Genomic DNA, 24,112 nt, shown 5'->3' on the forward strand with positions numbered 1-24,112 from the left:
GAAATCACACACACCTCGCCCTCCATGCAAAACACACACACACGCACACGTACACGTACACACACACACACACACACACACACACACACACACACCACCCTCCTGCAGCACCCACATGCGCCACATAGACACGCAGTCCGCCCTTCCTGCAGCGCGCGCACACACACACACACACACACACACACACACATGCACGCACACACACGCGCGCGCACACACTGAGCTCGCTCCCCTTCTCCCCACAGCACACACACCCAGGCAGACAGACAGACATCCTCAAGCTTGCCTACCCTCCTCCCTCCCCGCAGCCGCGGCCGTCCGGCCCCTCTTCCCGAAGCGCCGCGCCCGCCGTCCTCCGCAGGCCCCGCCCCGGGGGAGGAGAGCCGGACGCGCGCGGGAGCCAGGGAGGGGAGGGGAGGGGACGGGCGGCGGGGGAGTGTCTGGCTGCCCCCGCCCCTCGAGTGAGCGACTGGGCGCGGAGGTCCCCTCCCTCCCCGCTCCGAGTCTGCCAGCTCCCGCTCGCTCCCTGCCCACTCCCGGGGGGCCGTTCCGTGGCGCGGCCGCCGCGGCCACCGCTTCTTTCACACTTTAGTTGCGAGCGGCGCGCCGCGCTCAGTGACTGGAGAGCTGGCCGCACGCCGCCTTCCCGCACGCACGCACGCGGGCCCGGCTCCGGGGTTTTCGGCTTTTACTCCAGGCGGCGGGAAGGAGGGGGAGCCCCGGCCACACTGTGGGGAGGAGGAGGACGCGGAGGAGGGAGGAAGAGAACAGACGAGGCGGCCAGGGGCGGGGGCCGGGGGGCTTGCCACCTTCAGCCCCCCCCCGCGCGAGCGCCCAAGGTAAGCGGGAGCCACCGCCGGCGCGCTGGGTGTCCCGGGTGGGCAAGGAGGGAGGCCTGTGGGGTGTCTGCCGAAGGGATGGGAGCCGTGATCCTGCCGTTTGCCGGCACTCTGCCCGGCCTGGGCTGCTGCTGCTGCCGCTGCCGCTGCGGGGCTGCCGGGGCTGCTAGCTGCAAGGGAGCGGAGCCAGGCTGGGGGAGCTGCAGGGGGGCGTCTGCTTGCTGGGTGGAGGGGCTGGGATGCGGTTAGGGCTGCTGACGACTTTCGTCACATCGAGGCCTGGGTGGCTGGTGTGAGACACCCCTCCCTTCCCACCCGCACCCCGCGCCGCCCTCAGCCTTCCTGCTCTTCTCAAGCTTTGCCTGTAGCCACTGTTACTTTGCAAGCAGGAGCTGGGAAGGAAAGAAAAAAAAAAACACCCAAATTTAGCATCTTTTGCTAAGTCTCCAAGTCCCTTCTCTTGCTTCCACTGATGGTGCGCTTATGTGGGTGATGTGATCCCCGGGGTTTCTGAAGTTTTGACCTTTCCAGGGTGGCTTGTTTTCTCTACATCTGTTTGCCTTCCTGGGTGTATTTATTATTCGTGCCCTTGCGCGGCGGCCCGAGGGTGCTTGGTTGTATTACATGAGCAGATTTCTCTTCCCTCTGCATGCAGTTCGAGAAGTGCCGCGGCGGCGCCTGGGCTGCCTTTGCTTGGCTGCTTAATGTCCTTCCTCATCATCCACCCTGCCCCCTCCCTCCAGAGATTTTTTTTTTTGCCCATATTTAATGTTTGTGTGGGAGAAGTCCCTAGGCTGAAGGGCTTTCATCGCCCATTCATTCCTCTTGTGAAGGCCCTGAATAGCTCAGGCAGGCATGTTGATAAAATTTGGGGGTGCCTTTCTTTGCTTGTAGAGTTGCATGGCCAAAGATAAAAATACACACACTCGAACACGCATTAATCTTGAGAGACAGCAAACACAGTTTGAGAGGGAAGTGATTTGTTTCCAGTAGGAAGTTGACAACCTATGAGCTAGCTACCTTTATCGTATGTGAGTTAGGAAAAAGTGTTTTAAAATAGAGCTTGTGTTCTGCGTGGCTGGAAGACAGCCATAAGTTCAGTTGCTGAGCAGCTCGGAAAGTGATACACCCTGATCAGCCAGAAGCTCCGTGAAGACGCTTTTCTCTGACTCAGACATTGGGAGGGGGCCGGCTGGCCACAGATTTCCTGTAGGACTTTTTTCCCTTTTAGACGCGTGGGGGAACTGACAAGCTCATTAAACATGGTTCTAAGGAGCACCTTCCAGTTCAAGGCGATGGGTTCACTTTCTACCTAACCAGAATAACCTTTGAGTTTGGTAGAATGGGTGCAGAATTTGGGAGTTTCCACCCTTTTCCATACTTCTGGAGCTGGGGTATATGATCGCCTGACTATGTGCTGTGTTGGCTGTGTGGAAATCCAGTTGATGGGATTTGGAAATGAATCTGGACTCCATCATCTGTTTTTGTTTTCCTACTTTGAAGGAAGGAAGGGTCCATGGGATAGAACAACCCAGCCTATTTAAAGGCATTAGAAATGACGCTGGAATTAGCACGTCAGAGCTCACAAGTGCAGCATTGAAATGTAATCTGTGTTTGGTACTGTGCAACTGAGGTTTAGAGAACAGGACTGCTAGGAAAGCAACGTGAACACATGCTCTGGACCCCTTAGATGGGAGAATGTCTCAGGGGGGCTGAGGTACCTCTGGCATTTAGCTCTTATCTCATTTGGAATATAAACTCCACACACACCTTCTTAGAACTTAGGACATATACCCTACTTGCCCTCCGTCCACTTGGGTGGTAGAGAGGAAAAGGTTCATTCTAGAAGGACCCCAATGCTTTTATCTCCCTTCTTCAGGGTTAAGTTTTCACTCCAAGCTGAAAAAAAACCCCGATAATTTTGTTTTCTTGGCTAGTAATTTGCTCTTCCCCAGCCTACCTACCTCCCTTAATCGTTTTGTATGGATTTCGGGGAGCTGACAGGGCACTGTATGAAGTGGTTTGATGAGATCTTGTCTCAAAAGAGGTGGGCAAAGTCCCTGAAGATGACACCTGAGGCTGTCTTTCTTCATCAGATGTACTTGGGCTCTCTCTCCTCTCCATGTTTCTGTGGCTCTCTCTTGTGCAAACACGTGCGCGCACACACACACACACACACACACACACACTTAAAAGAAGTGACTTGAATCTCTTGAAGTGTCACAAGATGTGAATGAGGAACTTCTCCATTGGTTGGTTCTGTCTGTTGTGACTGATTCAGACTCACTACCGGGGATGGAGTTCACACCTTGTACCATGTCCAGGATGCGGGTGTTTTCATACAGTGTTGGATTTGGCATTGAGCAGGCTTTGCTCAATATTGTGTCTGAGTGGTTTTCCCTAGACTATTGTTCGGCCACTTGTATTGCATGCTCTTTATCAGCAAAGATGTCAAAAACTAAGTGTCTCTCTGCTTCCTTTAAGTAAAAAAGATGGGGGGGGCCTTTATAGAGAGAGACCTAAGTGTGCCAATTACCACAGGTTTCCTTTCAACTCATCTATGTAACTGGTAGCCAGCTATATAAACACCTTTTGTGGCAAGCACATTTAAATACAAAGGTCATGGGCTTTTGTATCATTCAAGAAAGTTTTCTTCTAGACTATGATGGTAATTCTGTCCCGGACGATGTGGAAGAAGAATGTGAGTTAACTGAAGGTGTTCAACTCACATGTCTTATAAGGCAATGCTTTGTTTTCCTTCAGCTTGTTAGATTTGAGTGTAGAGGGGGCGTGGCTTCGCTTTGTGTGCCATTGGACACATTTCCCCCTTGCTGTGTCACTGTTGCCTCAAGCTCTGGATACTGGTTTAAACTATTTAGTTCTGGTTCTCCTCACGGCTAAACTCTAGACACCTAAACTCATCAGAGTCATGGGGTTGACGCTGTGCTAGGGAATGACCTGGAGCATTTCAGCAAGCCTTCCTAGCTGCCGGCTGATTGTCAGTCAGAGGTGAGGCTTGGCACATTTGCTCTTATAATGCAATTTTACATGAAAATGGTTTTCACATAAAAGTTGATTGGCCTCCAACTTTTCAGGAACCTCCTGACCATGCTAAACAACCCAGGCATCTAGTAAATAAGAATTCACTCTGATAATGGAGGGGTAGATTTAGTTTCATGAAAAAATACATCTCTTCAAAAATACAGTTTTGGAAATGATTACAGGGCAGACTCCACCTCACAGTGGGTAGAGGGTTTGGAGATGATTCAGGTGTAAAGACCCCACATAGTATACACGGTGGGTGTTCATGTGTTTCTCTGGTCCTTCTCTACTTTAGTATGTAGAAGTATTTTGAATAACCTTTTTGTTTATCGTGTGCTCGTATGTATTCGAACACATACACATGTGCGTGCAGAGGTTAGAGGACAGCTTACATGATTCAGTTTTCTTCCTGTACCATGTGGGTCCCAGCGGTTGTAAGGATTGGTAGCTTGCACCCTTATCTGATGAGCCATGCCATTATATTACTAATAAGTTTTTAGCAAATATGTGAATTTTAAGCTATTTCATGGCCCTTCTTTTAGTATCACTGTATAGTATGGAGTAAGAGACAGTGCAAAATACTGTTGAGAAAGTACACACACACACATACACACACACACACATACACACACACACATACAGCTCTTTTGTGCAGGAAGAACTGCAGTACTAAAACTACATTTTTAAAAATGGTGATAGTTTTGATTTTTAGGACTCATAATTCAGGAGCTTATCTGAAGTGGTGTGTAAATTATACATATACATATTTTTAAAGTAGGCAGTCATTTAACCTGTCTCAGTTCTGAAGTTTAATTTTACAAGTTAGAGTTGCAATAAGAAACAACATGACACTCTGCGGTTATGCAATTATGACAGGAGCGCTTGGGGGTAAACCAGGATAGGATAAACATGGAGAGGAATGCAAGCAATGTCTGCAGTCACAGGTATTAATATGATGCCGACTTTCCTATAAATGTGTAGCCTGAAAAATGTATTTCCTCAGTTGTAAGTCACTCAGTTCCCTAGACTTGGGAAAGAGTACAGCTTCCCTAATCTGAATGTAAGCTACTGACCAAGCTACTAGGAGGCAGGGCTGTCTCGCTCATCTCCGAAACCCCCATGGCAGCTGGCAGGGCATACTGCTTTGCACTTGGACGTCACTCAAATAGTGATCAAACTGAAGGAATTAACTTAATTAGTTAAGGTCTGTGATGTGTTAAAACCTTGGAGAAATACATTAGATGCAGACATAGCTTTTAATAAATCGGTGTGATAGTTTATTAAGATTGCACCAGGGTGGAGTTTTTGAAACATATTTGACAGGGAAGTAAACATGGCAAACAGGATGCTGGAACAGATAACCTCGACTCCGAGTTAAAGTCATCTTAATTTGGAATAGCCGTGATTTCCATAGCTGATGAATCCTTCTCTCTTGTGATCTTCATCTTACGTGTCTGAGGAGCTCAGTCAGCACCTCTACCTTCTAGTTACCATCTCTTACCATTTTCTTTTCATGTCTCCTTAGACATTGAACCGCAGTGGTAGCCATCAGGGATTTCCGTGCTGGCATCTCTCCTGGTAGAGAGGTCCGGGAGAGCTCTAACACTCTCAACTCCCAGTTTATTTGGTCCACAGCTGCTTGCTCCAGAATAACCTGGAAAAAGGCAACGTGGAGCCCAGTGCGGTGAGCTCACTCAGGCTCCCAGCATCCTGGGGCTCTCTGAAATCTGTTCTCTTGAGCTGGCCTTGCTTACCTCCAAATATCCCTTTCACTTCCCTATTCTTCCTGGAGCTTTTCCATGCCTTTCTGCCCTGCAGATGTCCACCCACAACCCCTCTGGTGTCCTCTGCCATTGTGTTTTTACCTGCAAGAGGAGGTTCATTTGAGAATGAACTACACTAGCACCTTAGCCAGGAGCCACTTTCTCTGTGCTCCTCCCACCTGCTGCCCAAAGGCTTCCAAACCCAGCCCCTCCCCCTGCCCTCAGGGCCCTGTGCTCAGTCCTACTTTGCCCCTCACAGCCTCATCCCTCCCACCTTCTTTCCCCCAGTAAGCCTCAGATCTTCCAGCACTTACCTGCCCCTGCCTGTCTCACAGCCTCCCGCCATCTCAACAGGCGTGTTTATAGAATTCGCCAGTTGACAGCCATACACTTTATTCCTCACGGGATAGGTGGAGTTAGAGCGTGGAAGTTGAGGGGACTTTCGGACTTGTTTTCACTTTTGATTCCACAGTGCTGTACTGTAGACTTGAAAGGCTCCTAGGCCTTCTGTAGACTTGAAAGGCTCCCAGGCCGTGCAACAGCAACCAGAGCTTTGCTTCACTTGGCGATTCCTTCCTCCAGCGGACGGCAGCGAAAGGAAAAATCCCGATGGTGATTGTTAATTTGAAAAACTCGATCGGCAAATCCGGGGAAGCATCGCACAGCTTTCCATGATGGTCCCATGCAGAGGCGCACCAGATTCTCTGTGTTGATCACGAGTAGAATGGTTTCCTTTGGCCTTTCTTCTCCTTTGGTTAAATAGACATTGCTGTAACTTGGAACCACACCGCTCCCCCATTTGTTGCGCACCAGATTCTCTGTGTTGATCACGAGTAGAATGGTTTCCTTTGGCCTTTCTTCTCCTTTGGTTAAATAGACATTGCTGTAACTTGGAACCACACCGCTCCCCCATTTGTTGTGATTTTATAGTTCTCCATGATAGTTTGATAAGCTCCCGGGACACATTTATCCCAAGCGAAGGCTCTGTAGCAAACACCTTACATTATCGATTTCACCTGTAAGTCTGTATGTAGTGTGTGTTCACCTTACCAGGGAGACTACAGCCAGTGGAAAGGTGTTTGGGTGAGGACTGTGACCTCAATGAATGAAATGAAATACAGCCCAGGGGTAGTTAGGGCACTTTTCTAGCAGGTCTGAGGTCCAAGGTTTGACTCTCAGATTCGGGGGGTGGTGGGGTGGGGGCTGGAGGTGGGAAGTAAAGCCACATAAGCCCCATATAAGCCATTGGCCTGTTAATGCAGGACTGACCTTTTTAGAAAGCTCGACTTGAGAAGTAGCTCTGACACTGGTAGTCCAGTGCGTGAGCCCTTTGGAAGAGGCTGCTTTTATAGTGGGACAGGGAGACCGGTGTTTAAGGAAGGATTCCCTCTTGGCTGGCTCCCTGCTTTATTTGATGGTGGCAGATAAGGGTAGTAGTTTGAGTTCTCATCACACCCATGTGTTCCTCTTCACTGGTGACTTATGGCTTTTCCTGCCTGAGAAGGGCATCGTTTGCCTGGAATGTGGGGACATTTTTCGTACCTGTTCTCAGAGAGCTAAGTGGTAAGTGAAGTAGGTCTCATAACAGCCTGAGAGGTGCTGTGGGCATCCTGTGGACTCCTGATAGCCTCTCCTTGACCTTCAGTGTTGAGAAAGAGGGCTACATTCATTATCTCCAATTGGGAGAGGCCTTGGATTCACACGACTTCTCATGAGAAGATCCCAAGGCCCTGGCAGAGTAAGGTGACGCAGAGATGGTTCCTTTATGCGGAGGGGTGACCTCCGTTCTGTCTGCAAGCGAGTTTCCTAAGATAGTCATGTAACAGTTCCTAGGATGGGAAGGTTATGAGGGGATAAGCAGCACATACCTCATTATGTATCTCACACATATACTTTGATGGGGAATTCACAATCTAAGAATCTCTTGGAGTTTCTTAGCATCTCCAGAAAGTTCACGTTTTTTTTGTTTCTGTGCTAAAGACATTCTGAGAAAGCTCCCCCGAGGCAAATCTGCTTGCCTTTGTTGCTTCTTCAGGCCAGCCTTGGGATGACCTCCTTCCTCCCTCTTACTGTTTCTCTTGATACTGAAACCCTTTCCCAAGTCCGAGTTCAAATCCTTCATGTTCAAGGAACTCTCTGCTCTAAGAATAGTTTCTTCCTTACCTTCCATGTACTCCTGTAACAATATTTTATTATTACTTTTGGTTTTAGGTTAGAAAGTTCTTTTTCAGTGTAGAGAATGGGATCCCAGATGTTATACTAGACAAGCTCCCCTACCACTGAGCTATATCCCCACCCATCACTTATATATCCTCTTGGTCCCAACTAAATATATGCTCTTCTGCCCTGCCCACCAAGCCAGAAGACTTGATTGTGTTGTATAAGTAGTTATTGGTTGATTGACAGCTATTAATTGATGTGAGGCTTGGAATTTTTTTTAATGAAAATGGTGCTCTCATTTAAAATTCGCTTTAGCTAACTGAGGAAGTCTAGCTTGGATGGGGAATGATAGTGTTGTAGTTGGCCAAGGTTAAGGCAGCTAATCTTTCTTATTTGCTCCAGTAATTTATCAAGCAAACATTTGCTTTTCTTGGTGATGATTTGTGTCATCCCAGTGCCTGGCACCAGGGAGATGTTAGAGATACAAAGACCAGGCCCTGGCTTTGTGTAGTTCCCAGGCAAGCAGGGGAATTGTCACGTGAGCACATGATCCGTGGTGAATACACAAACATGCTTTGGGAGCTGAGATAAGAAAGCACTTGAATTGGGAGATAGGCCCACAGGACACCCGTTTTCCCTGGGAACAGTCTTGGTCACTCCCACTGCTCAATACTGCTGCGTACCCCCTCACCCTCTAAAGGCGTTAGGTTGGACAATAAATTACAGTTTGATGAGTTTTTATTTTTCTCACTCTACTCATTCTCTGACATTTAGGCCAGTTCAGAGACTGGCCTTTTGGGACAAACAGGCCTGGGAGCAGAGGGAAGATGAAGCAGGCCACTGCAGGCAGAAGAGCCTTTGTGATGAGAAGCCACGTGGATAGGGTTCTACGAGGCTGCTCTTTCCAGGTGATGGAGGACTAGAAGCTGAGGCCTATGAACTGTGTGGAGTTTGGACCTTTACCCAGCATCTAAGCAATGGGTGTCATTGGAAGAGGGAAGACACACCTTTTTTTGCATGGTCATTTCGTAAGTGTAGAGAAGAGACTGAAAAGGGGGACAATGACAGAGCAAGTGAGTTGTGGTGTTCATGCCAGCCTGGTCGGGATGCTGAGAGCTAGTCTGGAGAAGAGGTATAGAAGGAAGATGAAAACAGCAACAGAACTGGAAGGAACCAGTAAAGTTGGGGGGAAATGATGAAATATTTTCTGAATGGATCATGTTCACTGAGAGGAAAATCCAAGCACTGAGGGAAAAAGTTAGTGAATCAGTTTTAAAAAGTTAGTGAATCAGTTTTTAAAAGTTAGTGAATCAGTGTTTTAGGTATGTCTGTTCTCTTACATGGAGAGGCCTAATAGACAGGTGGAATTCTGGCCTGGCTTTCAGAAGCAAGTCTGGGATAGAATTACAGGTTTGATCTCAGCTCAGTCATCATTTCTTAAGGAATCATTTTGCAGTTTCCACAGCAAGGTTAAATCCATCTATTCTACCTTCTTACTGTACCATGCAACTCCTCCCTGGTATGCCGCCTCGGTGTTGCAACTGCATGTTCGTTTTTTTGTGATTTTGGGATTAGCATTAATACTAAACCCCAAACCAAGTGTAAAGCTCATGAGGGCAAGACTGTATCTCTTTGATCCTTCCCTAATTTAAAAAGATCCTATCATACACAATGGGGTACAGCACTTGTTTGTTGAGTGGGTATGTGGATGGATGGAAGATGAATGAATGAGATGTGGTAGGTGCTACTGTGATTTGGTATGAGATTTCCCTGGGAAACTGTGTAGGAGAAAACAGAACATTGAGTTCTGGGGAACTCCAGCCTTCAAGATGTGTGATAGAAAGGACAGAGAAGAAAATGCAAAATGGAGGTTCTCAAAGAGGCAATCAACTAGACAGGAGAGGTGTCTGTGAGAGGATGCAGCGGTGGTGTTTTTAGAGTTCTTGCATGAAGAAGTAAAATAATACTGATGAACTTTCCTCAGGATTTGTGATGTCTCTTATTAAAGAGAGCTGGGAATCTCCACTTCATTGAAGAATATCAAGTATTTCCTCAGTCTTCAAAAAACGGCTGGCATCTTGCCATTGTTATGCAAGGGTGTGCTCCATGCAAGGCTTCAAGGTCTGTCACTGTGTTAGTTTGTATATTTAAAATTCTGAGTTTAACACTGTGTAACTTATGCCAGCACCTGGCGAGGTGGTAACAAATTGGAGATGAATTTTGGAAGGAGGATGAAACAGAACAATGTTTAATTGTTGTGGAATCATGAGTGTGTGTATTGATTTACAGGGGGATAAAAATACATCCCGCAGATGAATAGCCAGTGCAACTAACCACACAGTTAAAACATTGTCACAAGAGATGGTTAATTGTCTCTTTTCTACAGAAGTGGAGGGTGAGAAGCCGTGTCATTAAAGATTTGTAGTATAAGCCGGGCGGTGGTGGCGCACGCCTTTAATCCCAGCACTCGGGAGGCAGAGGCAGGCGGATCTCTGTGAGTTCGAGGCCAGGCTAGACCGACAGCCTCCAAAACAATACAGAGAAACCCTGTCTCGTAAAACCAAAAAAAAAAAAAGATTTGTAGTATAAGTAGGGAAGCCCACTAAGAGTCTGATTCTTGTTTTCAGTCTCTGCAGAGACTGGATGCAGAGAGACTAGAGGTAGAAGCAGGTGAAGCATCCTAATTTAGTGGGAAGGGTATTTATTGGCTTTTGATTAACTCCATTCAGCTTCCCCCACTTGTAGCTTGTGACTTACAGCAACAAAACTTGTATTAACAGAAGCTAATGCATACTGAATATTTACTCTGCTCTCTGGTACTGTACTGAGTACATCATACACATTCTCCTCTTTAGTGTGTGCAATAGCTCGCTGCAATAATTACCCTTACTTCTAGTTTATAAATAAGAAAAATTGAGACACAGCATGCTTAGGACCTCTCACCAAAGTAACAGTAGTGGTGATGAGACCAGAATTAATTTCTCTGACTCCATCATAAGATTTTTAATGATTTACTCCTTGCCAACTGTGCTCTCTCCTCTGCCTGTTCCCCCTACCTGTGTTTCTTTTTGAAGCATATTACAGACATGGTTATCATCTTGTCTGTACTGACTAGATTACTATTTCTAAAAGATAAGGACTTTTTTTCTCATACAACCACAATTATCATGCCTAAACTTGTTTCAACAATTCTTTTTTTTTTAAATCAAATATCAGAGAGCAGATCTTTTAATTTCTTCTTTCTATTTTTTAGTGATTCCTTTGTGACATTCAGGATCCAAAAGATGTCTGCAGCTGAGGGATGCATCTGTTTTTATAGTAGACTTCCTCTCTCTGTCTGCATCCCTTCCTCATTTTCTTCCCTAGAGTTTATTTGCTGAAGAGACAGCAGCAGGCCCTGTGGGGTTCCTGCATTCTGTGACTTTTCTGTTTGCATCTTTACCTTCTTTTCTTTCCTGTTTTTCCTGCATACTGGTAGCTCATCACGCGGAGTGTGGTACCCATCCCAATACATGCGATCACAGACAGCCTGCTTCTTTGGGGGAAGAGTTAGGAGAATGCACCTTGAGTGAGGTCTGGTAGGTAGTAAGTGAGATGCTGAGATTGACATCCAGGCTCTAATGAATACTCAGTGGACTTTGTTGTTGTCAACCTGTTCCTTCTATGATAGAATTATCTCAGGTACTTCAAGCTGCTGAGGGTCAATGTCACTGCAGAACAAGTTATAAAATCAGCTAGCTGGAACTTTTCTCTCATGAAACACATCAACCATTTGGTTACCTTGCGGTTTGTGTCTTTTGGTATAATTAATGATTGCTTTCCTTCCCTCTATTTTAATTAATGTTCAAAATAATGAGTTGATTTTCTAGTGGCTTCCAAATGAGACCAGTGAAGTGTTTTGTTGTATTGTTTATGTAAATATCATTATGAACACAGGGATTTTAGTGCAGTTTGTATTTAAATCCCCTATAATTATTGATTGATTTTGTACATTTTTTAGACAGGGTCTTGCTTTTAGACCAGGCTGGCCTCCAATTGGCACTCTTCCTGCTTCAGCCTCCAGATGGTCATTTATTTCTAAATTCTTCCTACATTTTTCCAGCGGGAGAGTCTTCAAATTGGTTTCTGAATCTGCTTGACGAAACTAGGAAGTTATTGACAGATTCATTTCTTTCTGGTTTAACAAGATTTTTCAGATGTGCTTATTTCCTGCCTTGATCTTCATTAGTGACAAATGGTATCTAGATGCCAGAGGCTAGATATTAAGGACTCTTCCTGCCTCCAGATCTTATTGCTTGTTTTTTTCAGTGGGCAGAATTAGGAAGGTTTATATGTATATACATATCTACTGAGATATGAATATAAACACATGTCCATATGCAGATGGAACACTAATTAATATGCATATATGCATATGGTATGCTCAGTGCATATTTATATATTATTTTATTTAAGGTAATCAAACTCTTGTTTCTTTTCCTCATAGAAAAACAGTAGCATCCTGTAGTTCCACACATTCCTTTTTGAACTTACTAGTGTATTTGAGAGATCACTTTGGAGTTTTCTCATTATATCTTACAACTGTGACTCTGCTGTGTTAAAATATCCAAATTGTTTATTGAATATATGGTTGCCTCTAGACTTCTGCACTTCCATTGTAGTGGGGACTGGTTTAGTTTTTTTGATGGAAATTTAGTTGCAAATCAAACAAAAAACTTGAGTGTACAGGACTGCAATGGAAAGTGTTGTGAATATTTGTTAGTATTCTCCATGGCTTATCCTTATGGTAGGTTCTAAGTAGGATCACTGGGTCAAAGGATAAATACCTTGTAGTTTTGCTCAATGCAGTAGTTCCCTGTTGCCCTCAGAGATGCTACAAGATCCCCAATGGGTACCCTGGAGTGGCAGATCATGACAAAGCCTATTTTTACCTCTATACTTCTAGTAAAACTTACTTTATAAATTAGGACATAGTAAGAGGTCAAAATGAAACAATCGTGACATTATGCTGTAATTAAAGTTACTTAAAACCTCAACTTTGTGTTTCTGGAAATTTCCATTTATATATAGTTTCCATAGATAAATATGGAGTATATATTTCATATACTAATAGATATACTTACTGTAAAGCCTTAGTATTTTTGTTATCTAAATAGTGAGAGATGATTATAACGTAACTCAGGACCCAGTCTCGTGAGTCAGGGTCTTTGTAGCTGAGGATGGCCTTGAACTTCTGATCTTCCTGATATAACTTCCCAAGTGCTGGGTAACAGCTCTTGTACATCATGCTCAGTTTTGGTGGTGACAAACCCATGGCTTCGTGAGTTCTAGGCAAGCCCTCTCCCAACTGAGCTTCATCCAAGCCCCTTTGTATCTTTCTTATAATGAGCTGACTTGAACTCTTCTTCTCACGAACCTGCCTCACTTGCCCCCTCCCCACAAATCATCTCTTAAAATTTCCCTCTTTATGTTATATTGGAGATATGATTCCTAATGTTTATGAACTTTTTTGAGTTTACCATTGGACATTTTCACTGATTGCCCCTTTAATTATGTAATGGTTTTTGTCTTTTTTATTGCTTTGCGTTTTTGAGTCATACTTTGGAAAAGCAATCCTTATATTCCAGGCTTTAGAGTAATACTTTATAATAATATAATATAAACCATGCATATAATTGATTAGTAACTATAGTAAATATGTAGAATAAATTAATTGTAATGATATATTTCTTTAACTTCAAAACTATTATTCTAATAAATAATTAGTATTTAAAAGTTATTGGTATTTGAATTTTTATTAGCACATATTACTCAAAAATAATGTTTCATTATATTTCATACATACATAGAATATATTTTGATCATGCTCACTCCCATACTAAAAATTTTAACCATTTGTGTATGTTTTAAGTTAAAAACAACATTTAAAGAGAATTTTGTGGATGCATGTATATGCGTGTTTATGTGCACCATGTGTGCAGGAGCACTTGGAGGCCAAAAGAGAAGGTCAGACCCCTGGAACTGGAATTACAAGCAGTTGATAGCCACCATGTTGACGCTAGTAATTGAGCCTAAGGCCTTACAACAGTCGTACATGGCCTTGACCTCTGAGCATTTGTTTGTCCCAGTTTTTAACTTTTAGCATATCTTGGGCTCTAGTTTCTATTGTAAATACTTGATATGTATTTAGATTTCACCAATTTATAGTTGAAAAAGAGGAACTTCATAAAACCATGTCCCAAGTGTACCTAAGAGTTTGCCAATAACTGAATTGAGTATGAGTGTTTGAACTTCAATTTCATTTGGTTAAGAGTAAATCAAATAATATTCACTTCTCAAGTACTCACTAGTCGTATGTGATTGGTAGCTGCTATTTTGGAGAGCCTGGTCATAGAGAGTCTCGCCTATATCGTCTTTTAGTAGTTGTGTGATTTTTGTCATTAACGTTTTACTATGTGTTTAATCTTAGTGGATGGTGTGGAGACTAGATTCAATTTCCTCTTCTTTCAACCTGGTTATCTGGGCATTGCAAGCCCCTGCTTAAAAAGTCCATTTTGCCCATTGGTTTTTAGATAGGCCCCAATTATAGAATTAATTTCCATACATAATCAGTTGTATTTCTGCAATTTCTATTCAACTCTGTCCCTTCATGCTCCAGTACCTTGCTGTTTAATCATAGTGGATGTGGAATATATTTTAATATTAAAACCATTCATGGTGCAATACCATCTCATGCTTGGCAAGTCTGTCAGTGTCAAGTGATGGGCAAAGACACAGAACAGAGGGGCCGTGCTTATGTCCTCGGCCATGCTAAATTGATGCAGTGATTATGGGAGGATGGCAGAATGGGATCTGCTTAGAGTATGCAGCCAGGCAGGAGTGGGAGCAGAAACTTTGCCACACCAGCCTTACCAGTTTTTATATGAGTTGGGCTGATTCCCCATTGAGAAACTCTTAAACATGTACAAGAATGCCCAGAGCAGTGCTGCTCATGATAGCAAAACTCTTGAAATGGCCGTTGTATCAGCCAACAGTACACTGAGTGAGGGAGCTCTGCATTCATACAACCAGTAGTGAGAATAACCTACACAGTGGTAAGTCACCCTGTTGTACTCTTCTGCCTTGCCCTCCCTCAAGCCTACATGCTTTTAAAGTCATCGTGTTTGAAGGGGAAGGCAAGATAGGACAGCAATATGGGAAGGTTCCATTTATGTGAAGCTCACAATGCTCGGGTAAAGCACCTTTTTGACTAATGAGAGATCTGTATGTAGGAACATGTATTTAGAAAAGCAAGGAGATGGTGGCATAGGAGAGTCTTCATTGTGAAGGAAGATTGTGCTTGGAAGGGGACGTGTGGGAAGTTGCCTGGGTACTTGATGGTCCAGAGATAGGCGTACAGATGTTTGTTTGCATTCCTTCTTTAAAATCTACATGCATTGTTGGTTATTTCATTGCGAAAGAAGAGCCAAACAGCAGTTGCCCAGATACAGACGCAGAGGCTAAGCAAAGCTCAGAGTAAATGTGTGCCGGAGAAAGGCTGCAGGTGTGAAGCCTTGGGTTCTTTTGTTTCTTATGTCATAGCAATAACTTCTCAATTGTATGAAAAACTGAAGGCAAAAAAATGTGTTTGGTGTCTGTGTCAAGCAGCAGGATATATGTTCTCCTGTAGCGTGCGCACATAAGAGACTGTGTCATCACAGGTAGACTTGTCAGTTCTTCCACACTAAGCAAACGAAATGAGCTACTTAATGAAATTATTTTCATGACCATTTAAAACTGTATTGCATGATAGCAGATCCATCCCCCCTCCCTCCTTTCCTTCCCTCCTCTTTCCTCCTTTCTCCTTAGTTGGGATCTCATGTATCTCAGGCAGGTCTCATATTCACCATGTAGTAGAGTCTGGTCTTGAACTATTAATCCTCCTGCTTCAACCTCCCAAAGACTGGGACTATAGGCATGCACCAACATGGCTGACAAGAGTGAATTTTCAATGCAAACTCTTATGAAGCACATGTTATATTCCAGACACAGTGTATACAGGAGCTCATTTAGCTTGAAAATCAGGCCTGTGGAAAACTAGACATGGCTTCTCTTTTGCAGATTAATAAACCAACGTCCAGGAGGGTAAACGACTTGTCTGAAGTCATACAGGAAGAATATGTGGAGTTTTGATACAGATTTATGTACCCCCCAAATCCACATTCATAATTTCTGTTCCAGAGGATTCTAACTTCTGCTCTTTTTCTTTTTGTTGAGAGCTTTGGCTTCTCCTGTATCCCTTTTTGCTTGATGGAGCTCCATCCCAGAAAGACTGAATTTTGGACAGGGAAATTCCTCAGGCTCTTGGGCAAAGTTCTTTGTAATATCTAGGGTAATTTTTAACATTCACTGTCGAACTGCTAAGTGACTTTTTCCTTCCCTTCTGACTTTCATGGATTTGTTGGTGTGAGTGGATTTGTCCAATTCCTTGTTTCCATATATGAAGCCATCCCTAGCTTGTGTCCCCAAGACTAACATGAATCCCCAAACCTTCCTTAGGTACAAACCTTACATGGGTCTTTCTCCAGCTTGTCAGGTTTTAGTACCTATGATAGTTTCTTGCTTCTTAATGGACCTACACATTCAAATTTATAATGGCAAATCAAATACATTCCCTAATCTTTTCTCTTTCTATTACAGTTTTTAAAAAGCAGAGAGAGCACTGATAAGTCTTACTTTGGCTTGGTGGTACAGCTGTGTATCTTCTCAAGTCTCCAGGTCTACTCCTCATCCTTTTTACTGATATTTCCATCAGCAACTGCCGCTTAGGGGGACTGAGTGGCAGAGTGGGAAAGAAAATTCAAATCAGTATTTGGTTGCTAGGGAACCTGGTTTACTCAGAAATTGTGACTTCCAAAAATTCTGTAGAAACCACAGGAGAACTACTTGGGAACTGCTGTCTTTTCCTCTGTTGATTCATGCCCACATGGCTGTTGAGCCTATTTCCCTGGGAGCTGTTTCAGGGAAGTAAAATATGGGGTGGGGGCAAGGAGAGCTAGAGGTGTAAGTCAGAGATAGAGTGCCTGCTTAGCATACAGGATGCACAGGTTCGATCCCCAGCACTAGCAGAAAGCAATAACATTTTGTAATCAAAAAGAGAAAGTCAGTGTAGGAGTGAAAATGGTAGCTGCTCATCTCTAATACTCTGCAAGTTTTTATGTGTCTCTTGATGACAAAGGAATCACTTTTAGAACAACTGACAAATCATATATTCTGTTTTCACTGTTTTGAGTCTTTGCCAAGTCAACTTTAGGTTCAAGTATCAGGAAACATGCTATCTCACAATATAATTTCTCACATGATAGTTTTATGATGCTATGTGTGAGGATGAAATCTTCATTTTTCTTTTTCATTAGAAAAATCACAATTAACCAAATTAAAAACTAACCACATTTTCCCTTGCCCAAACTCATGTGATTGGTGAAGAGGCACCGTGTGTAAACATGGAAGTGCGGGTAGCACCAGCATGGGTCTCTGCTACTCTGACAGATCATGTGCTCACCTTTTTGGGACCCCTGTTTTGGATCTTAAATGTCACAAAGAAAGGTTTCAAGCAAGGGCCAAGAATTAATGTCAGTGACAGAGAAGGACAAACAACCCTGATCCATATGATAAGGTATTTATTGTTCTTTGGGAAGTGTGATTTCTGTTTGAAGGTGTGGCCAGGTTGCTTGCTAAATGGCAAACAGGGTAGCAATGGGGAGAGGATTCGATGGGCTAGCACTGCCGGCCTTCATAGGGCCTGAAGACATTGCAGGGCAATGTAGGAAATACATTCAGGATGCTTTTTCCAATGATTGTTCCATTAAAGGGCTATTCAGGAAGGACTTGAGCCTCATTCTGACCCCTTTTTATTGTGCTTAAGGAGCCAGCCGCATGTGTGAAGAGTAAGGAAAACTCAAAGTGGAGACTTTGTCCAGTTTTGGATGCATATAACAGTAAATGAGTCTTTCTCCTCTTTCTTGTTCCTATGCCCCCTATTTCTCCATGGAGCTGAATCTTTCGTGTGGAACTGAAAGTGAGTTGTCACATTTTACGTGTCTAAATTAAGTGGGAGAAATTTAAATGAATTCCTAGATGCTATTTCCTGTAATTGAATGAATATACACTTACCAGGTAGCTTTTACTGTGAAAAACTCCAAGCATCTCTTAGGTGCTATTTTCTTTCTTTTGAATCCAGCCCCAGGAGTCCATGTCGAGTTTCACTCCAGCCACTCAGTGCAGTGTGTGCACCTGCTAGCCCACTGCACGCTCATCTAGAAATACGCGGACATGTTTCCCCCTCAAACAGAATACACCATCTTGGGTTGCTTTGATAGCTTTAATAACTCCCTGTTCCCTTTGAAGCATCATGATTTTTGTGGGAATGAGGAAAGGCAGACGAGGGCATTTAACCAAGCCATTCATGGCTACTGGGTTGTCAGATGAGTGTTATATTTGACATATGTATCTTTATTCCTTTTATACAGAAATTGTGTGTGTGTGTGTATTGTGTGTGTGTGTTATGTGTGTGTATATGTGTGTGCTATGTGTGTGTGGTGCGTGTATATGTGTGTGCTGTGTGTATGTGATGTGTGTGTGTGTGTGTGTGTGTGTGTGTGTGCGTGTTGGTTGCAGTAAGAGTCATGATGAAAGGAAGAGTTTACAGATGCAGGGTCTGTTTCTTGCACTGATTGGGCAGATAGGTTAATGGATATCAGGAGAGGAAGAGAGTTTGGAGACCATTAGGTAGCCCTGGGAATCTGGCTTCTCATTGTTACATCTTATTAACCTGGCCTCTAACTTTGTTAGCTCAAATGACTGATACAACTCAGAGTAGTTGGAGGATTAACAGACCAATAATACTAAGATTAGGCAGCCATGGAGGAGAAGACTAAATAGAAAGGGTAGCTATTCAGCATCTCCTCGCTGAGTAGGTAGATGACTCAGTACACTTGGTAAAACATTAAAATTGCTCTATTAAAACTGGGAAGTGTGTGAATGCTAATATTATTACATCACAGTGGGGAATGACTTGTTTTTGTTGGTGGCATGTCTGCAAATCCAACATAAATCCTGAACTGAAACATTACTTTTCACTGACTAGATGGGCAGCGGAGTGAACACAAAAGCTCAGAGAATTGATTCTGTAGCAGCCCCGGAGTTCAGAAGATTTGTGCTTATAGGTGAGCTCCTGCACATGAGGAGACCCCAACATTCTGTAACAGAACCCCTTATAGTGGTGGAAAAACACTGCTGTATTGCCTTGACTTTTCATTCATTCATTCAAATCAACAGTGGGTTGTTATTGGGTCATTTGCTAGGACCTGGGGTTTTGTTAAATTGAGGTGTAAATTAAATGTTAGTTATTGCCAGACATGGTGGTACACACCTTTAATCCCAGCACATGGGAGGCAGAGGTAGGCAGATCTCTGTGAGTTTGAGGACAGCCTGGTCTACATAGAGAGTTCCTGGGTAGCCAGGGGTACATAGAGGGACCTTGTCTAAAAAAATGCTATCTATCAAAGAGCTATTAAAAACATGTTGAGTATCTTAAGGAAAGGAATCCCTGATAAGAGCTTAGATATGGGCAGAGTCATGGGCAGGGCTAACTGGACAGAAGGCCAAGACATGTTCTCCCGAAGGCTCCAACATCCTTAGGGGATTCTCTGACATTTGAAATAGCAGTGGTACTGGTGAGATTTTGCCATCCTTTCTCTTACATACCAATCTGACCACGTCTCAAGCATAACAAAATAACACATTAGAAGCCTTTTATCTAATGCTGACAATGCTTATTCAGAAATCTTAGAAGAAAGTCTGTGCCTTTTGCTGTTGTCACAGTGACCCAGTGGGCTTAGATTTAGATGTCAGTGGTTCTTTCTGCTGGAGGCTACCTAGACTTAATTCAACATGAAGGTAGTTGGGTAGTTTAAATGATATTTCATTTTATATTTATTTATTTAAATTTATTATTTTAAATTCTATGTGTGGGTGGGTTCAGGGGTGAGTTTGTGCACATGAGTGCAGGTGACCACAGAGGTCATTGGTGTGGGATTCCTCTGGAGCTGGTATTACAGGCAGTTGTAACGTGCCTGACATGGATGCTAGGATCCAAAATCCAGTCCTCTGCAAGAGCGGTGTCCTCTTTGAATTGCTGAGCCATCTCTTTAGCTCCCAATACTACCATCTCTTGCTTGGCACGTTTTTGTTTGTTTGTTTGCTTTGTTTATTGTTTGTTTTCCCCTTTATTGTTACTCAGTTGACAGAAACAGATCCCTTTGTAATTTGGGGGCACCCCAACCGAAGTTTGCTAAAATTGATAGGATTTTGCTGTGCTTTCTCCTTGGTCAGGATGAGTCATAGCTGGACACCCCCAACCCCCACCCCACAACCTGTTCTTTGCTGTTTAGATCCCTCTCCTGTTGGATTGGATTCTGATCTGCACCTAGTGTAGGAAGAAATCACTTCACAATACTGGGAAGAGGTAAAAGAAATGGAGCGGGGATCCTGGATGGTAGTAGGGATGTGGGCTGCAGACTTGAGGGAAGGGAGGCGATGTCAGAAGAAAATGAGCTCAGTGGGGTCTCAGGGTAATTTCTGTCCCATGTCGCGTGAATGGTTTCTTCAGTGAAGGGTTTCCTCATGGGTCCTAGCAAATGCAAACAGAAAGACGAAGTCTCTTGGTCATGAATTACCAACTCCTTACAGAATAGCAATGAATTCCTTGCTGAGTGCGGACTTTGGTCTATGTGCCCTGCCCATGAGGGTAGCTCTTCTCACCTTGCACCTGCCAGGCTCACAGTGGGCTTGACAAATATATACTGAATTGAATTAAATGTTGTGGTGACTCCAGAAGCCCCAGAGACTCGTCGTTCCATTTCCCATCTCTCTGCGTTACTGAATAATACCCTACGTTCTAGCCATACCCCCATTGGCTTTCCTCTTATTTATGCCTTTCCCCTAGCAGGGCAGCAGAGTAGCTACCGGCAAAAGAGAATCAAAACATTTATATAAATTTGTGTAAAGGCAGGGAAAGAGATATAGCAGAATGGGGATAAAGGGATGAAAAATTGGCAAGCTTGTAAGAAATAAAAATGATATATTAAACATTCTCTATGGAGAAGACGTTACAGAGATAGTAGGAAATTTATTTTTTCAATATGAACTGAAATAAAATTTATCTAAAAATGTAAAATACTAATTGTAACAGAGTTTCAGTAGCAAACTCCTTTTTCAGCAGCCCCAGTAGGCTAGGCTTGGTCACCTCTTCCCTGTATGCATTTAAAGAGGTGAGCAGTGGGAAGCAGAGAGATTTGTTCATGGTGACCGCCTCAGTAAAAGGGAACAAATAAAGGGGTCCACTGACCCCAAGCCCATCCTCACACAACCCTCGTGTGCTTTAGAGAAAGAACTGGTGTGTAGGTAAGAGAGCTGTGTGCTTACGCAGTCCCGGTCAAGATGGGGTCTAGTTGGTCATTTTCTCAGTTCTGGTTCTGAAAGGTGTTTAAAGAAGTGCTTGTGGGTTCTGAAGAAGACAGTGTGCTGCTCTTGCAGAGGATCTGAGAGTGGTTGAAACTCCAGCTCCAGATCTGATGCTTCTGCAGGCGCATGCACTCGTGTGTACCAGCCACCCTCCATACACATAATTAAAGTTATTAGTAATAAAGAAGTCTTTATTGCTTGAGGCGGTAAGGTGGTTCCCGGGAGACATTCCTGGGTATAGCTTCTCTCCAATGGGTAGTTTCTCTCATCTGCTGGGTGGTCGGTCCTGGGTGGTTTTGAAGTTCCTGGAATGCCAGGTGACTCAGGAGGAAAGGTTAAGGACAATGACAGCCCTGTGCCTTCAGCCAAAGTAAAGACTATAGACACAAAATGCAGGCAAATGTCAAACTTTCATCTCTTAGCTCCACCATGGGCCAAGTGAGGAATCAATACTTTTTAGCAAAAGCATCTAGGAAAAAGTTTTGTATCTAGAAAAATAAGTTGCAAGTTTCTTATTATTTCAGGGTTTACTGATATGGCCTGTGAGAAAAAAAATGCTACCTAAGCTAAAAGATCTGTGAATAATTTGTCTATGAAACACAGAATCGGAAGCAATATTTTGATAACTGTATAGATGAAGATGACCAAAGAAGTTGGGAATTGTCTTGCGAAGGCCATCCTGAAACATAGGATGATTTTTGGATAGATATCTAGGATTTTATGTCTTCATTCTAGCTTCTGAAGATGCTGAATAATCAAATTTGTAATAGCACAAGGCATAGTGTAGATTGGACCGTGGGCTGCTATGCAGTGTTGAAACAACAGGGAGAGCCAGCTCATTTCCAGGTGGACATATTTCTGCAAATTGAAATGAATTACAATGGGTTCTAGATAGTGAAAACTTGCTAATGGTTTATGATGGTATTGGACAAGAAGTAATCAGATTTTAGATTTTTTCTAACATATCCATTGGATTTATTTTACCTGACATAATGAAAGTTTAATTTACCAAACATATTTCTTTTCTTGAAATCTCTGTCAAATAATCTTACTTCTCTTGGGCAATCATAAAACCCTACATAGGTAATGTAAATGAAATATTTTCAGTTTGGAGAACATCTCTCATCAATTCTCTGTATTCTACTGACAATATGTTTTTGTTCAAATTTGAATCTTTTTACTTATGGGACAGCTTATGATCAAATCCTAGATTCAAGGGTCTGTCTACTTTCTAGGATTTAGCTGCTAAGTATGCTTGATTTGAGGTAATTGCTTGAGACTCTAGAGTTCTACAATGTAGAACCAGGGGGTGCTCCTTATTCATGACTGACAAGTGAGGGTGCTCCTTATTCATGACTGACAAGTGAGGATGCTCCTTGTTCATGACTGACAAGTGAGGATGCTCCTTGTTCATGACAAGTGAGGATGCTCCTTGTTCATGACAAGGGAGGATGCTCCTTGTTCATGACTGACAAGTGAGGATTCTCCTTGTTCATGACAAGTGAGGATGCTCCTTGTTCATGACTGACAAGTGAGAATGGTCCTTGTTCATGACAAGGGAGGATGATAATTTGTTATTTGTAGTAAGCCGCTGAGCACCTCTTGGTGCTTTCACTCTAGGTGTGGAAAGTGAGTGCCGTCTTTCTCTTAATCCAGCACAATTGAAGAGGATTGGCTATATGTATTTCTTCAGAGGCTCTTCTTTTCTGTCATAAGCCAATTTAGTTCTGGCCTACCTGGTTTGCTTCACTGAGATAGGAGCCCAATGTGAGACATTAAACTTATTTGATGTTCTCCTAATGCTACTGATATGGCTGGGAGATTTACAAGATGATTGTATACTTAGAAATTATTTAAATTATTTGATAGAGATGTCCATAATCATATAGAACCCTAAAGGAAAGGAATTTCCGTTGCATTTTACTCCAGTCTTCCTGTAGATGATGGGTTCTGTGATGACTATATCATTGGATAATTTTTAGATTTCTGTTTATTTTAATTACTCTATGTCACCCACATTTAAACATCACTTCTGTGAGATGAAACAAAGCTTTTATTAGAAAGTAATGAAGCCAGATTATTGCTTTGCAATGGCCCATACGGACTATGTACTTGAAGGTGTATTTTACAGACTCAGGTCAAGAACATATTTCCATGTTTAAGAATGCTCTGACAGGAGGCAAGCATTCCTTAGTGGGAGCCTGAGTCAAATAAATAATACCTAGGCACTTACTAAATAGTATTTGCTTAGTGTATGTCTGTGTTCACACCAGCATGGACACCAGAGATCAAACTCAGGTGTGTTCCTCAGGCACTACCAACTCTGTTTTTGAGGCAGGGTCTCTCACTAGACTAGGACTCCTTCAGTAGGGTAGTTGGTTGGCCAGTGAGGACTAGGGATCTTCTGTCTCTTGATCCTCAGCACTGGGTTACAACTATACAGCACCATGCTTGGCTTTTTGTTTTTCTTTAAATCAAGTGTTCTGGGGAATTGAACTCAGGTCCTCAAGCTTGCAAAGCAAGCACTTTATCAACTGAGTGATTTCCCTAGTCCTATTTACTTGCTCTTTAAAAACCACAAATAGTAAAGTCAAAATCCAAAAATTCCGTTTGGCATCAGTCATGTGAAACCAGAAAAATGTTTGTATCTAGAAATACATTGTGTAAGGCCTGTGTAAGGACATAAAAGAATAAAAGATAGTCTACGAAGCTGGCCCTGAATTTCCCTGCAGCCACTTGAAAGGAAGAGGCACAACTGGTTATAAAACTCAGCTACAAGGTAAAAATATATCATTGTTCTGGACA

At 43.2% G+C, this 24,112-nt stretch overlaps 1 protein-coding gene across 4 annotated transcripts in view; it reads left to right on the forward strand.

Moving 5' to 3' along the window:
- Positions 1 to 470: 470 nt before the first annotated feature.
- CUNH1orf21 (chromosome unknown C1orf21 homolog) overlaps positions 471 to 24,112 on the forward strand; it is a 193,773-nt gene continuing 170,131 nt past the window's right edge. The window contains exon 1 of one of the 4 annotated variants that reach the window (XM_040738970.1): positions 471 to 839. The gene's annotated coding sequence lies outside the window, so the exon portion shown is untranslated. Of the gene's footprint in view, positions 840 to 9,809; positions 9,926 to 24,112 lie in introns of those variants that run through there. The other 3 variants (XM_040738968.1, XM_005071277.4, XM_040738972.1) reach the window with 3 other exon arrangements.

The sequence above is a fragment of the Mesocricetus auratus genome, unplaced genomic scaffold, assembly GCF_017639785.1.
Source record: "Mesocricetus auratus isolate SY011 unplaced genomic scaffold, BCM_Maur_2.0 Super-Scaffold_100676, whole genome shotgun sequence".
NCBI lineage: Eukaryota > Metazoa > Chordata > Mammalia > Rodentia > Cricetidae > Mesocricetus > Mesocricetus auratus.